This window comes from Acomys minous (genome assembly GCF_964271855.1).
Source record: "Acomys minous genome assembly, chromosome: 4".
Taxonomy (NCBI): domain Eukaryota; kingdom Metazoa; phylum Chordata; class Mammalia; order Rodentia; family Muridae; genus Acomys; species Acomys minous.
Window position 1 is genome coordinate 129,245,195 of NC_140486.1, and position 14,741 is coordinate 129,259,935.

Genomic DNA, 14,741 nt, shown 5'->3' on the forward strand with positions numbered 1-14,741 from the left:
AACCCCTACCTCCCTGGAGGAGAGCAGAACAGGAAGAGATTTGAAGGGGAGAGGGCCACAGAGCCCTTACTATTTGGCCTGAGAGTTGTGCCATTCCACAGCTCACATGTGGGACCCTAACTACTGCTCTGATGGTATTAGGAGGTGGGGTTCTTAGGGAGTGCTTGGTCATGGAAGAATTGGTGTCTGCCTGAACCAGGCACCTAGAGTTAGCTCACTCCTGTCCCACATGAAGGCAGAGATGCCCCCAGTAAGGATCAAGCCCCGATCAAATGCCAGGCCTGCTGACACCTTATTCATAGACTTCTCTGCCTCTGGTACCGTGAGAACTACATCAGCCTGCCCAAAAGTCAGCCAGGGTGATATTTTTGTCACCCCCAACCTAAATAAACTAAGACAGTCCTTGACGCTTAACCACTTCCCCTTTGGCATTTATTTTTATTATTATTATTATTATTATTATTATTATTATTATTATTATTATTAATTTATTTATTTAAAAAAAATTTTTTGCAGGCCCTCAGGATTGAAAACAGGACTCAGAATAACAGATGACTGGCAAGATACTCACTTCAGCCCCACCCAATTTTCTTTTAGCAGATATGGCTCATTAGCCACAAATTCCCTGCCCCACTGACTTTAAATACAACCTCAGAATCGCTCCCAAGAAAGCCACTATTAACTGGTTAAAATTAACACTCTAAGTCAAGTCTATTTGCCCCTAGTATCTGGTCATAAACAAAGCCCTTGGGGCAGAACTGTCCAACAGGGATGTGCTAAAGGACGCTTGCCATGGCCCCTATGATGCTGTGATGCCCACATGCTTCTGCCCTTAGACCCTCCATGCACACTTGCTGGGCATCCACCTACGACCGGAATTCTTTGCCTGAGAGTCTTCTGCAGCAAAGGGACCCGGTTTTCCACTTGTGCCCCACAGCCTAGAAATGCCGGGGAGTTAACAGCAAGTAGCTGACTGACCAGGGGGTTGGCGAGTGACTACCTCAGCTTACTCGGCCCCCTAGACGACTGTTCTCTGTGACTCCCCGGGATGAGCAATGCTCCAGCTGCATCCAGGGCTGATCATCAACCTCCTTTTCTTCCTTCTCCATCTTCCCTCTGACTGTCTGGGAATCTTCTGCCTACCTAACTACTTGTCCTTGAAGCTCCAAGGCCAACTTCAGGGAGAATGCACATTAAGATGGCGCAAAAGAGGAAAAAAGTTACCTGTGTGTTGTAGTTATTTCCCTCGTGGCTGCGTCCAAACTCCTGATGGGAAAAACCTTACTGGAGGAAGGAATCCTTTTGGCTCATGGTGTGAGTGGGCCTTGTTCATCATGGCAGAGCAGGCGTGGCGGCAGGCAGCTCCACGATGGATAGAGCTTTCACATGACCTTCCTCACCTCACGTCAGGTCACTAGAAAAGGTATCAGAGATCAGACAAGAAACACCCACCGGGCTATGAACCTGTGGGCCTACCCCTCAGACAGGTCCCACTTCCTAGAGTTTCCACAGCCTCCCCAAACAGCACCAGCAGATGGGGAGACAAGTATTCAAACACACGGGCCTACAGGGAAGATTTTTGTGTTCAAACACTCTTATAATTCTATAGGCATGTTTATTGAGAGTTCATGCTTCTGGGAGACACTGGTGAGGAGAAGTCAGTGACATGAGAAGAATTAGGTGGTCTGACATAAAGGAAGAAAATGAAAGGAGTGGCTCATTCAAGAACGTGGTTCTGTTCGAGTCACAGGAAACTGGAGAAGCAGTTGAAGAGCAGAGAGGGAAATACAGAGGGAAGTACATAGAAGGCCACTAAATCACAGCCACCCGGGGAACGGCCGATCAGACTGACTCAGCCATCCATCGTCTGCAAGGATGTTTTTTTATGCTCTGCTCTTTATTCTTGGGGAGTTTGCATATTTCCTGGCATTCTGACAGAAGTATACACTATCTTGAAAAAAAATATTAACAAAGAAACTACTGTTCAAAGCCTTCATTTCTGAATGGCAAGAGTCCTATTTTTCTCCTTTGCTCTGGAAATCTAATTGAACATTTCCTATGAAAAGCTTGAGGAGAGCACTTGAAATACGTTGCTGCCAGCCACGTTCCTGACGTCATTATTTATCTGTGTGGAGAGCGCAGAGATCAAAACAATAGCCTTACGACCGACACAGACGAAGTAACATTCATGTTATTTTTACTTGCTCTATTAAATGAGCTTCTGTCTTTACTGTAAAAGAGACTAAGGGGCCCAGTTACCTAAAGCCACTAACATCTTTTGACGTAGAACGATGGAATCTTTTCGTAGATGATATACTAAGACCATGGATAAACTGAGTCATGAAATCAATTCTAGGAGACTCAATTCGTCTACTTTGACTTTTTTTTTTTTGAATGCAGATATTATACTGAAAATAAACATGGAGAAACCACTAGAGTTCTCATTTTTTTTAAAAAAATGCAGTTCATTGGAAATTTTATTATTTAAAAAATATCAGTTGTCCTGTGATAATTTCACACATATACACAGTAAAATATGAGCACATAAGCCTGCCTTTTCCTCCTCTAACTCCCTCCCAGCATGCCCTCCTTCCAGCTTCATACCTTTTTCTTTATATATGTCCTACTATGTTTAACCAGTGCTGCCCAGTGTGGTTGTAGAGCCAGCCATGGAACACAGTGGCCACACCCATCCCTAAGGCAGAGTGTTTTCTCCCCCTCCCCATCAGTTATCAACCCAACAGCCCCTCAGTCGGGGGTGGGGCCAGAGAGCTGGAATTTTGGCTGCCTGAGCTTGTGTAGCTCGTGTGCAGGTGACCACAGCTGTTATGAATTCATTCGTGCCACAGCTGTGTCCTGTCCAGAAGACGGCATCTCACAGCATTTCCCCAAGCCTCTCTGCCTTTCACAGCCTTTCCATCTCCTCTTCTGCAATGAGTTCTTCTGTCTTCTGTCTTCTTTCCCACAGGATGCTGTCAGGGCTCCCTGTCCCATGTCTGAAGCAGGGCCTTGTGCCTGCAAAGATACTAAGGGCACAAAGTGTGTGTGTGTGTGTGTGTGTGTGTGTGTGTGTGTGTGTGTGTGTGTGGTGTATGCATCTGTGCTTTGCCACTATTATAAATACCTTAGATAAGTAAACCTATAAAGAGCACAATGCTTATTTGGTCTATCTCTCTGGAAGTTTCCATCACGGTTGGCTGTCCCTGGGAAGCAAGGTTGGGATCACCACACAGACTCTGTTTCTCAGTCAGCCCATGGCACAGTGTGTGGCTTTGCTTTGCCGGAAGTCTGGGGCCGCTGAAGAAGAACGTCACAGTGATGGATACTCTCCGCTCTCCCTCAGTTCTCCACAGACCCGGCATCTGCTTCTGTTCCCGGAAGCTGTGTGGTGAGGAGTCTTGTTCCGACACTGGGAAACAGACTAGGCCCAGAAATTCTTTACTGGGGCAGATGGTGCCAGACCAGACCTCTGTCTATCGCTAGCGAGGGAGAGGATGCCACACAATTGTCAGTCTCTGCTCTGAAATTTCAGACTGTGTTTGGGTCTGACAAAGGGACAAACTACTGCTTCCTTTCTTGGTTTTATTCTCTGTTTTCTGATGAGCATCACTAGCCAGTGTGCTGCCGAGCTTGCTGGATGTGGTTCCACCTCGGTAAAAGCCATACCGTAAACTAGAATGAGTTTCTGGTTTCCTTTGGGCTCACGGTCAGCTCATGAGATGGTGCTTTTCTCCTAAGTGGCCATGGCTATGAGGTACTTGTCACAGAGCATATAATTACAGTTAATAGCCAATGGAAATGAAAGGGCTTATAAGATACTACAAAATGGATTCAAGGAGCTTCAGTCTTTCTTGTGGGCTCACTCTATTGTGGTGGCATCAAAATGGCCAAATGTGGTCCAAACAGACACTTTTGCTTCTCTCAGGCTTTGACAAATCCCTGCTTCCCCGTGAGCTCTGGTATCACATAGGCATGAAGTCGGGATGGGTTTTGCCACTTACTACTGGGAAAAGGAAAGCCTGCTCTCATCCATTTGTAAGAAGTGTCCCTTTGGTCTACCTACCCCATCTGGAATATTCTCCAGAGCAAGAGGGTGTCCCATGTCCCTGTCTGTCTCCCCTTGCCTCTGTCCCCCCACATCCCTGTCCCCCCACATCCCTGTCCTCCCACATCAAGCCTGTCCTGCCCAGGGCTGACCATTGTTGCAGTTAATTTACCAGTATGGCCTCATAGTGTCTACTATTAGGCCTATAGGTATTATTACAACAGTATTTTCTAACCTACTAGCAATCAATCAAGACACAGACACCTGTTACATGTTAAAATAGCCTTAGTTAACCTGGGGCATGGCAGATATTAATCCCCTAAACTACTTCCCATAGAAGAGCAGGTATGGGATATTTGCCCCAATTCCATGCTATCTGTTTCTAATAACTTCTATCAAGCTACCTCCCATCCATAATCCCAAATACTTGCTAATTATTATCATCTGGGCCAAATCCTCCATCCACACCGGCCATGTGCTTCTCCTCCACCTAACCCACGGTGGCACAGCCTCCTTCTTCCTCTCCTCTCCTCCGGGCTCTCTTCCTCCCAAGATTTTCTCTGTCTCCCCAAGCCTGGGAGCCTAGCCTCGCCTATCCCATTTGCCCCGCCCAGCTGCGATGGCCTTTTATTGGTCAAATAGGTTAGGCTCTAGGCAAGGTGGGTCACAGAGACAGCAAGCAGTAATTAGCATCAAAATATATCAGTCCAACCTCCAAAAAACATCCACCTCTAATCACTCTAATATTGTCAATTGCTGCAGATCTCCATGTTTTCCCTGGTTCTAGTGGTCTATGGGTCTAATGTCCCATCATGCCTAGTCACTTGGTGCTTCTAAACTGAGATCCGACACCATGTTTCTGTCCGAGGCTTGCCCATACTCACGTACTCCCCAGCTCTCTGCCTTCAATCCTCCTCCAGCTCTGATCATATCTTTTCTTTTTTTAAATTTCTTATTCAAACTCTTCTAAAGTTTTACCAGGCAGCCTGTCAGCCAGCAGCCTCGCTGCTTTCTTCATATCATTCTTTTTAAATGAAGCTTCCTGTTGGAGCATTTGTCTGCAACCTCCTGCAGAGAGAGAGAGAGAGAGAGAGAGAGAGAGAGAGAGAGAGAGAGAGAGAGAGAGAGAGAGAGAGGAAGCCATGGGCAGAAACTAGCAAGCAGCTCTCGAGGCTGAGGTTGTTTCTAGACCAGCCACTGCGTGGCTCGAAGGCCTCGAGGAAGAGAGCTGACCCAGGCTGTAGTCGTCCCACTTGCAGGCCATTTGCGCATGCTAGATAAGTTTCAAAATATGAGGAAAATCATTTTATCTGAAAAGGATTACTAGAGGATTATTGTGTCTAATGCTTTCACGGGGAACGGAGTCGAGGCTGAGCTACTGAATATCAGCGCCACCCTGAAAAGAGAATCTGCAGCACGATCGATCAGCATTGATTAGTTTACTCGAGCTAACAGCAACTCATAACCCAAACAGCATCTACCTGAAAGTGGTTAGGGGCTTTGTCAAAGAGCACCAGGGGTAAAGCCAAGAGCACACGTGAGTTGATTCTGTCTCTGGAGCTGCCCCACTTGACCTGTCTTACTGAGGACTTCCTGGTTGTGTATGTTAATTGATGGCTCTGATTGGTTGAGTTTAGGTTTAATTTTTCTATTTGTAAAGAGCAACCTGCGTTTGTGACAGGCTTATTGAGATGACAAAATGCCTGGCTAGAAGCAACCTGGCTGGGATGGAGGTGGGGGTGGGGGGACAGGGGGGGGAACGGAAGGGAAGACTTACCATGGCTTGAGGGTGAGGGTACAGTCCCATCAAGGCAGGGAAGGCGTGCCAGAAGAGGTGGGTCATGGAGCAGAGCAGGGGTTGCTGGTGATCCGGTAGCTTCTCTTTGGTTTTGTTTGTTTTGTTTTTATTCCTTCAGGGACTCCAGCCTGTGGGATGATGTGGCAGACATTCCTGGTGGTTCTTCCTTCCGCGGTTAAGCTTTACAGGAGACACCTTCTTAGACACAGCCAGAACAGAGCCTAGATCCAATCAGGTTAAAAATGAAGACTGACCAGCACTCAGCCTAAAGTAAGTTCCAATTGCAAATCTGGCGCAATTACAGAAGCTTCCCTGGCCTTCCTGGCTGTGGGTGCTGGGAGGGTGCTTTGTGTCTCTGATTTATTTTACTTTGTCACAGGAGCACAACTTGAAGACATGGGTTCTCCCAGTGTGTCAACTTGACTGGATCTTAAGAGGCCCATGTATACGATCCAACATTATTTGTGGGTGCCTCTGTGTTCACGAGGATTTTGTTTGTGTTTTGTTTTGTTTTGTAAGATGGGTGTTTAAGTCGGTAGGCAGGGTAAAGCCTGCAGCAAACTGCCTTCCCAGTGTGAATGGGTATCACCTGTCCCACTGAGGACTGAAGTTGAACACAGCTGCGGCAGGGGAGTTTCCAGTCTTTACCTCTCCAGGTTTCAGGTCCAGGCTAGACTTTATCCCTGATCCTTCTGACTATCAGGCCTTGGAACTTCTGGGCCTGCCCTTCTCGCTGCCTAGTGGCAGACTGTGGGACATCTCAGGCTGTGTGTATGAGCCAATAGCATACAACAGATCTCTTTTTCTGGAGAATCCTGACTAATATACCTAAGACCGTGGATTAAAACTCTGGACTGCCTTGCACTCCAAGAATCCTAGCCAAAGCACCCCGGCCAGACAGCAATTTTTCATTGTCGCTGAAAACCCACAAATGTATTCCCACATTCCTCTCTGATTCTGAGCAGTTTGTGACTGCCCTGACTGCCCTGACTGCAATTGTTTTACGCTGGCAGCTGGCTTGTGGGATCTTTCACCTACTAGAATATTCTTCAGGACAAAGAATGACACTGGTCTGCTAAAAGTATTAGCATAGGAGGAAAGACAATAAATAATTGTTAAACGAACTGTGATATATCCACAAGACCCTTACGATGTGCCAGGTTGGGTGCAATCAGACAATCATGTAACCCAACAAATAACTAAGGTGGCTTCCCATTCTGCGTTCAGATGTGGTGCTGGGCCCTTGTCCATTGCTGTCCTTGTTACCTCAGGATGTAGCAGGAGCAAGCAATGGGTGGCTAAGCCCTCAGCTGTCAGATGGCAGAACAGCTGTTGTGCAAAAGGCTGCCAGGAAGCTTCCATGCCAGGTGGGAGCTGGGAAGCGGAGGAGGACATGGGCCCCACAGGAATGCTGGGTACTTAAGTAGCCTTCTCCTTCTTGTATTTCTGTTAGAGGGAGGGCGTGTGTGACACTGCTTGCTGCTGGTTGTCTTGGTGACCGGGGTGTGGGTTAGAGTCATCTCTGTCATCTCTTCAGGCTGAGGGCAGGGTCTTTGGTAAGTGCATTCCTCTATCAGTGACTGCGCCTGGCAAGACTGCCTCTTCTCAGTGGGTACCATTCTGGTAATACGTCAACTTTCGGGGGACTTCCCTTTCCCAAACACATCTCCCCAGTTGTGATCAGAATCACTGAAACATCCTAAAAACAGCCTTAAAGGCCTCACAAGAGCCCTGACTTGGCTGGGCCCTAGTGGTATTTAGGCAACAAAATATCCATGAGAGAAAGCAACAGATAGGGGGAACCACCGTTTTATAAATGAAGCCAATTCTTGATTACAGTGGGCACTGTCCCCTTAATGAACAGTAAAAAACAGAAGTATCACATTACCTGCAGAAGCCCTTTGCTGAGCCCGATGGGATAAACCAAGTTGAAAAGATGATAAAATTATTTCTTCCCTGACACCAGAGGCTCAGAGAGGCAGCTGCCGAAAACCTCCAAAACCACCTGAGAAATGCAAGGGGTGTATTGTGTGTCACCTGTTACAGCTTGGATATGGAGGGCACACCCTCTACCTTGGAAGAAAACAACCTCTCATGTGTTTGGCCTCCATTGGGTGAGTGGCTATCCACTTGTGAGGCCTCTGACTTAACCAATCGATGACTCCGCTATGGATTCATACTTCGATGGGATTTGGCGGAGGTGGTAGAGGGAAGGCGTGGCTGGAGGAAGGAGTGGAGCTGTGTCTCTGAAGGAGTCACTTTATCCCTGCTCTTTTCTTCTGCTTGCCAGGGGCCATGAGGTAAGCCATAACTCCCATCACGAGCTCCAAGCTGTTATGCTAACCACCACCCAGACACCAGGGAGCAAATGAAATCCATGAGCCAAGACAGTTTCCCTCAAGTGTTTGTTACAGCAATGCAGAAACTAGCACACTGCTGTGCTAAACAGAGACGGGACCATGTCTGCAGTAGCTGGGTCTTTTCTCTGGAGGGTATAGGTAACTACCTTTACACGGTGCCTCTTCTGAGCACTGGCTTTTCCAAGCTTTTCTAGGAGGGTCAGCTGGTGTCCACTGTAATGTGCTGCAGGCCTGGTCACGAAGGACATTGCTAATCCTTCATTGGAAAGTAATGACGATAACTTAGTTGAAAACTGCCAGCTGTTTCAAAAGACTGGCTTAGCTGCAGCTGCGGATTAAGGGCACACTGTGTGACTCAGAGGAAACTTCCTGTGCTTCACAGAAAGTCAGCCACCTAGGTTTTTGCGTGCTATGTTTACTGGGTGTTGCTCATGGTTTTTTTTTGTTTTTGTTTTGTTTTGTTTTTTTGTTAGTTGTTACTTCCAAAATGGCTTTTTAAATAGAATATGGCTGGCAGCATCTTTAGCCAGCTCAAACTACCAAGCATTATAATTTATTTTGTCCCAATGATGCTTTCCAAACGAAGGCCTGACAATCTGAGAATTAAATCTTACTCTCAGAGGATCGATAGCCACTCTGCAGAGTTCCTGCCACTGGAGAAGGCGAGGGAGCCTGGGCGAGCAAACCACATCCCACACCTGCCCCTCTCCCTGCGTGCCACCCACCTTCCGTGGTAGCTCCTCCACTCTCAGGGGTGATTAAACCATCCCAAGGATGCCTCTTTAATTTCAAACTAATTTTTTTCCCCTGGAAAATATTGTAATTTGTGTTTGGCACCTATGCTTTTACCTTACTTTTATACATTATGTGGTTGTATGAAGTTTCATGGTAACCTTAGCCCGTATGAAAATAGCCACTTTGAAATGTCCAATAACCTAGAGCAGTAAATTTAGTGGGATAGAAAAAAAACAACTGGTGAATCTTCTACCCGAATGGAACAGGGGGCCAGGGCTGAAAAGAGCTGAGAGTACCTGTGGAGCATTTTACAAGCCTCCTCTTTAGTGACCTGCCACAAGTGAGCCACACGAGTGTTTGGAAGAAGGAAGCTTCTAGGCTCTGCCATCTTTAACAGAGAAGGAAGACGGTGCTCTCAGCACGTCCTGAAGGTGCAGGCCTTTGGTTCATACTTTATTGTCATGGCTTGAGTGACTGCCCCCCAAATGTCCATGTGCTAATAGACTTGTCCTCAGCCTATGATCCGGCAAGAAGATGGCGAGGCCTAGCAGGAGGAAGCAGGTCACCGAGGTGTGCCATTGATGGTTGAGACCCTAGACACTTTCTGTGTGTTTCTCTGCTTCCTGCATGCACGAGACAAGCACCCCCTCTGCCATGTGTTCCTGCCATGAGCCCCTATAACCATCGACGCAGACCTAACGCAGCAGATCAGTGATCATGGGCGGACACTTTCAAAACTCAAAACAAAAGCAAATGTTCATCCCCCAGGCTGATTTGCTTGGGTGTTTTTTCACCGTGACACATTTGTATGGGCACTATTCTGTTTCATACTATGTGCTTAATATTTGACAGGAGGCGACGCACTTTCTTTTAATAGAATTATCATGACTCCCCCACATTTTATGCTGATTATCTGTTCTCTAAATCAATGTGAATTCTCAGACTCCTTCTTAAATGACACTGACAAACTGACACTTGAGATTTCCAGGACTGTCCCAGATTTCAGCTGAAGGGTACTTCATAGCTGGAGCTGTGAGGACTCTGTGCTTTCAACTGTCACACACTGTATATTTAATTCTCTTTCTTTTCTAGTATATCTGATGCTAGATTTTTATAAACTGTTTATCTAGCTTTATGTGTTGGACAAGGTATTAGTGTTTTAATTGTGCGTGTGAAACCTCTGCATAACGAAAGCGTCGTGTGCTTGCTTTGTGGGATGCTCACGTATGTCATTCGTCTTGGGAATCTACCCACACACACACACCGTGAAATGTCCCTCAGCGGGCACTGACACCATTCGAATGGAGCCAGAGGTTTGCAGCCCGCCTTGCTGCGGAGCAATGTTAAAATAATGCTCAGTGAACAGCCAGATACATAAAGTTTAATTAGTTGGAGCACAAACTTTTAAAGCCTCAAACCATTTAATTATTTGCTAGCTATCAGTGTAATAACTGCTTTCCAGGCAACAGCACCCAGAATGGGGGGAAAGGGGACAACAGGGACAACAAAAGCCAGTTCTGCCTACAGAGTTCTCTCCTGAGCAGCCATCCCCTCCTCAGGCCAACCCAGGCTTCCTCCTGTTAGCTCTGGGGCTCAGACTTCCCTGGGGAACTTCCTTATCTGCTCCACAGCCCAGCTGCTTATTTGATGAGTCAGTCATTTGTTCATTTAGTAAGCTCTGCCCTCTGTACTCAGTGACCGAGCCACTCACTCACTCACACATACATGCTCGCTCACTCACTCACTCACTCACTCACACATACATGCTCACTCACTCACTCACTCACTCACTCACTCACTCACTTACTGAATCACTCACACACACACTCACTCACTCACTTGTTCACTCACTTGCTCACTCACTCACTCACTCCCTTGCTCACTCACTCACTCGCTTGCTCACTTGCTCACTCACTCACTCACTGACAATTTCACACACACCTTCACCTGACAGGTAACTAACGGGCATCTACCGTGAGCCAACTCCTTGGGCCCTGAGCTTCATAGAGTTCACTATGTGTTGTGGCCCTCCCTCTTACCTCAACTGGTCCAGTTCTCTGCAGCTTCCCCTTCCAGTCCAGGTCTGAGGGACACATTCATGGTGTGCCCCTCTTGCATTGCTGTCTGAGCCTGACAACTGATGGTCTGCAGCATGGACTTCCTTCCCTGACTCTCAGCCTCCCAAGGACAGGAACCAGGAAGGAAGCCATGAAGCTGCCACGGCCTCAAACTCCAAGAGATCATCTTCCTTGGTTTCCGGCTCTGAGCCAAGCATCCCTCCTCCAAATGCTCAGCCAGACACTGAGTGAGCCCACTTCATCCATGTGCTGCTGCGGTTAAAATACAGCTTCCTAAATCCCTCCCTTAATGCCTGCCCTCCCACTCAAATGTGCTCAGTAAAATTGTGAGTCTCTTAGAGCAGAAATCCCAAAGCATGCTGGAGCAAAGTGAAAACTATAGACATGGGGACTACAGGCCTACTGGATGACTTTACCACAGTTAGAAAAAGACAGGCTCCCTGCTAGGTGCATGGGTTAGCAAACAGCATACAAGTCGAGGCGTACGCAGCAGCTTCCTGGACACAGATGCAACCTGGCATCCTGTGCTGGGGTTCTCCCTCTGGTGAATTTTGCACCATGGGAGCTGTGCCCACGGGTGGTGGCTGGTCCTGTTTCAGCTGGACCAATGACGTCAGTAGACTCTTGAGATGTGCAAGCGTCAGGTTCTCTCAGCTTCAGCAGATCCCACCTCAGCTTCTACTACCCGCTTAACCGCCACACTTTAGCTGTTCTGTCCCATAGATGGAAAACGCAGGCCTCCCAAGGTTTTTGCTCTGGCTGCCCATGACCTCCCTGCCTAGATTTATGTAACTCATTTCTTCCCTTAAGCTGTGACATGGATGCTGTGTGACCCTGGTCAGGGTGGCTTGGTAAGGTTTCCTCTCAGGCGTCTAGTTCGGAGCTACACATCTGTCTGAGTGCCCCCATGTTCTGAAGCACTCCCCTCAGGTCCCAGTTGACTTTTCTCTTCATGTTTAGCTGAAAGTTTGCATCTAGCAGCCTCCAGCTGAGGCTACACAATGGACAATAAAAAAACGTCAAAAGTCTTAGTCCATACAGTGACTGTGAAAGACAAGTGATGCTAAGGCTGTGAGAGGGGGTCCCAAGTGCCAGAGGAGACAGCAAGAAAAAAAAAATAACCATTATATCTATGGCATCCACAGGACCAGGGCATACATAACCATTTTGCTTTTCACTCACACAATGACCAACATCAACAATGTCCCTAGAAGTCTCAAGGGAGAGTGGTATCTAAAAAGGATGCAGCCTCTGATGTTATCTGAACAGCAGACATGGGTCCAGAGAAAGAATGTGTTTGGCCAGACCTTCATAGACTTTCCCAGTTTGAACTGACTCCCTCTCTGGGTGGGGTTTGCTCCCAGGTTCTCACACTGTGCTTCTGAGAAGCTAGTTTTACACACATATCGCTGTCCTCGACTACTTTGTGTTTCTTAGACTTACTGCTTATGTCAGCAGTTGTCCCACAGTGGGCAGGATCCTTGCCTGAGTCCCCAGTTAGGTGCGAAGGAAGGTCAGGTTCCTCCAATGCCAAAAGGCAGTCCAGTGAGCTAAGCCTGAACTATAGAAGAAAGTTCTGGTGCTTACATAAAGGCCAGCACTCATTCCTCAGGCACTGGGGAAACTGGATCCCGTCTACCAAAGGCATCAGTCTTTGGCAAAGGGGACGTACGGCTACATGCTGGACTCTGGTCTCCTTCAGCATCACAAGGACCTGTTACACATTTCAAAGTCCATGCTGGCATCCGGTTCTTCTTACCCACTTTCCTACCCTAAGCTCCCTCCAGCTCACGGGCTTTGTTTCCCCTAGCTACGCATTCTCCTATAATCCCGATATTCTGTCTCTGTCTCTGTCTGTCTGTCTCTGTCTCTCTGTCTGTCCCTGTCTCTGTCTCTCTCCATCTCCATCTCTGTCTCTGTCTGTCTCTCTGACTGTTTGTCTCTCTCTGTCTCTGTCTTTTTCTGTCTCTGTGTCTCTGTCTCTCCCTCTCTGTGTCTCTGTCTGTTTGTGTCTCCGTCTCTCTCTGTCTGTCTCTCTGTCTCTTTCTCTGCTCCTGATTATCTATGTTCCCTCTGTTCTCCATCCATTGCTCTTCTCTCATTTCTCTCATCTCTTGCAGACAGCCCTGGCCAGGTCCAGTCTGCTGGCCATGTTCAGTTGACTTCTTTCTGTCTCTGCTCTGGGCTCTTCCGGATGCCTTTGGCTGTTTTCTCCCTCATGTCTACAATAAAAACCTCCCCTTAACTGTACTGTGGAACAGCCGCCTCATTTGTTTCTACACCCTCACTCCGTAGAGAAGATATCGGATGTTCAACACACTTGACCACTACCCTGTGCCTGTAGGCAGGAAGGGTTGAGAATGGGTCCCGGGCCTTCTGACTCGCTCTGCCACCCACACGGGTCCTCACTTAAAAGCCGAGGTCAGATGTACCGTCTCCAGCTTGTCAGCTGGCCTCTTCTTTCTCCATCTCCATCCCCAAAGCCCTATAGTACTTAGCCCAAGACTCAACATGGTCCCAGAGGTCAGTTCCTGCCTCTCCACTCCCTATCCTGGAGAAAATGACTTCAGTCTCTCAGTTTCCTCCTCTACAAACAGAGAGTCAGTGTCCTAGTGCTGCAGGGCTGCTGCAGCCACTAGAGCCACAGAGGGAGAATTCCCCATGGTCTTGTGGGTAAATCCCCAGCAGCACCTCCCCTCCCCCATCAGTTAGGCACTCCCCTTTCATTGTCTCACGTTGAGCTATTATTAAATAGGAAATGGCTTTGATAAAAGTACCCCATAGTCTGTTTGACCTCGAGCAAGGTGCGAACAGTGATAAAGCTTAATGTGTTTAAATAGTCCAAGGCCGGTTGGACCTCTTAACAGGAAATTTGGCTTTCTTTACTTGAAGCCCTAGAAAAAAATGGCCTGAGCTGCCTTGGGCCCCTGATAGGAGTTGGTAACTGAGACACAGGCTAGCAAGAGGCCTACCCCACCTCTGAGCCCCCCTCTTCCTCCCTGCCCTGATGACAAGCCCTCTGCATCTGCCTTTTTTTCAGCCCCACTGATCCTATTGCAGGTGCTCTGACAAAGTGTGCAAGACTTTAAGTGTGCACAGAAGGTGGTCAGGTGGCATGGGCTGTTCTTCATGGCTCGGCAAAATGTTTACCCTATAAAGAAAAGGCATTTTCGTGGTTCTGCAGGTTAGAAACTCCGTGAATGTTGGAGAGAGCATTGTGTGAGCCCTTAATCTTCTGTTACTGTAACAGAATGCTGCAAAGGCAATTGATGTAAGAAAAAGACGCACTCTGCTCTCAGTTTTTGAGATCCTGGTCCATTATCAGGTACAACTCTGGTGCCTCTGATGACAGTCCATCCTGACTGCTGGGAGCGAGAGGGTGAATGTGCACAGTTAGTATGGAAAACGTTGTGTTTTATGCTGAGGTTCATACAGTGTTCACACTCTAAGTTCCTAACTATGGTCCTAAGCCTACAGCCCCAGTACTGATCACCTGGGTGACGGAGCTTAGCTGGAGGTCAGCTCCAGTCTCTAACAGAAGTCTCTGATTCGAGGGTCAGGATCCTGGGGCCATGGGGCAGATCAAGGTGGTGTCTCTCTAGACATGCAGAGCAGAGCATCGCGTGTGGTCTCTGCTTATACACTGTCCGGTGGGCATCATGGGGTTCCAGTTGTGTGTGTGGTTAGCTTGAGTAAGGTTTTTGGGTTCAGCCTTGGGTGTAGTG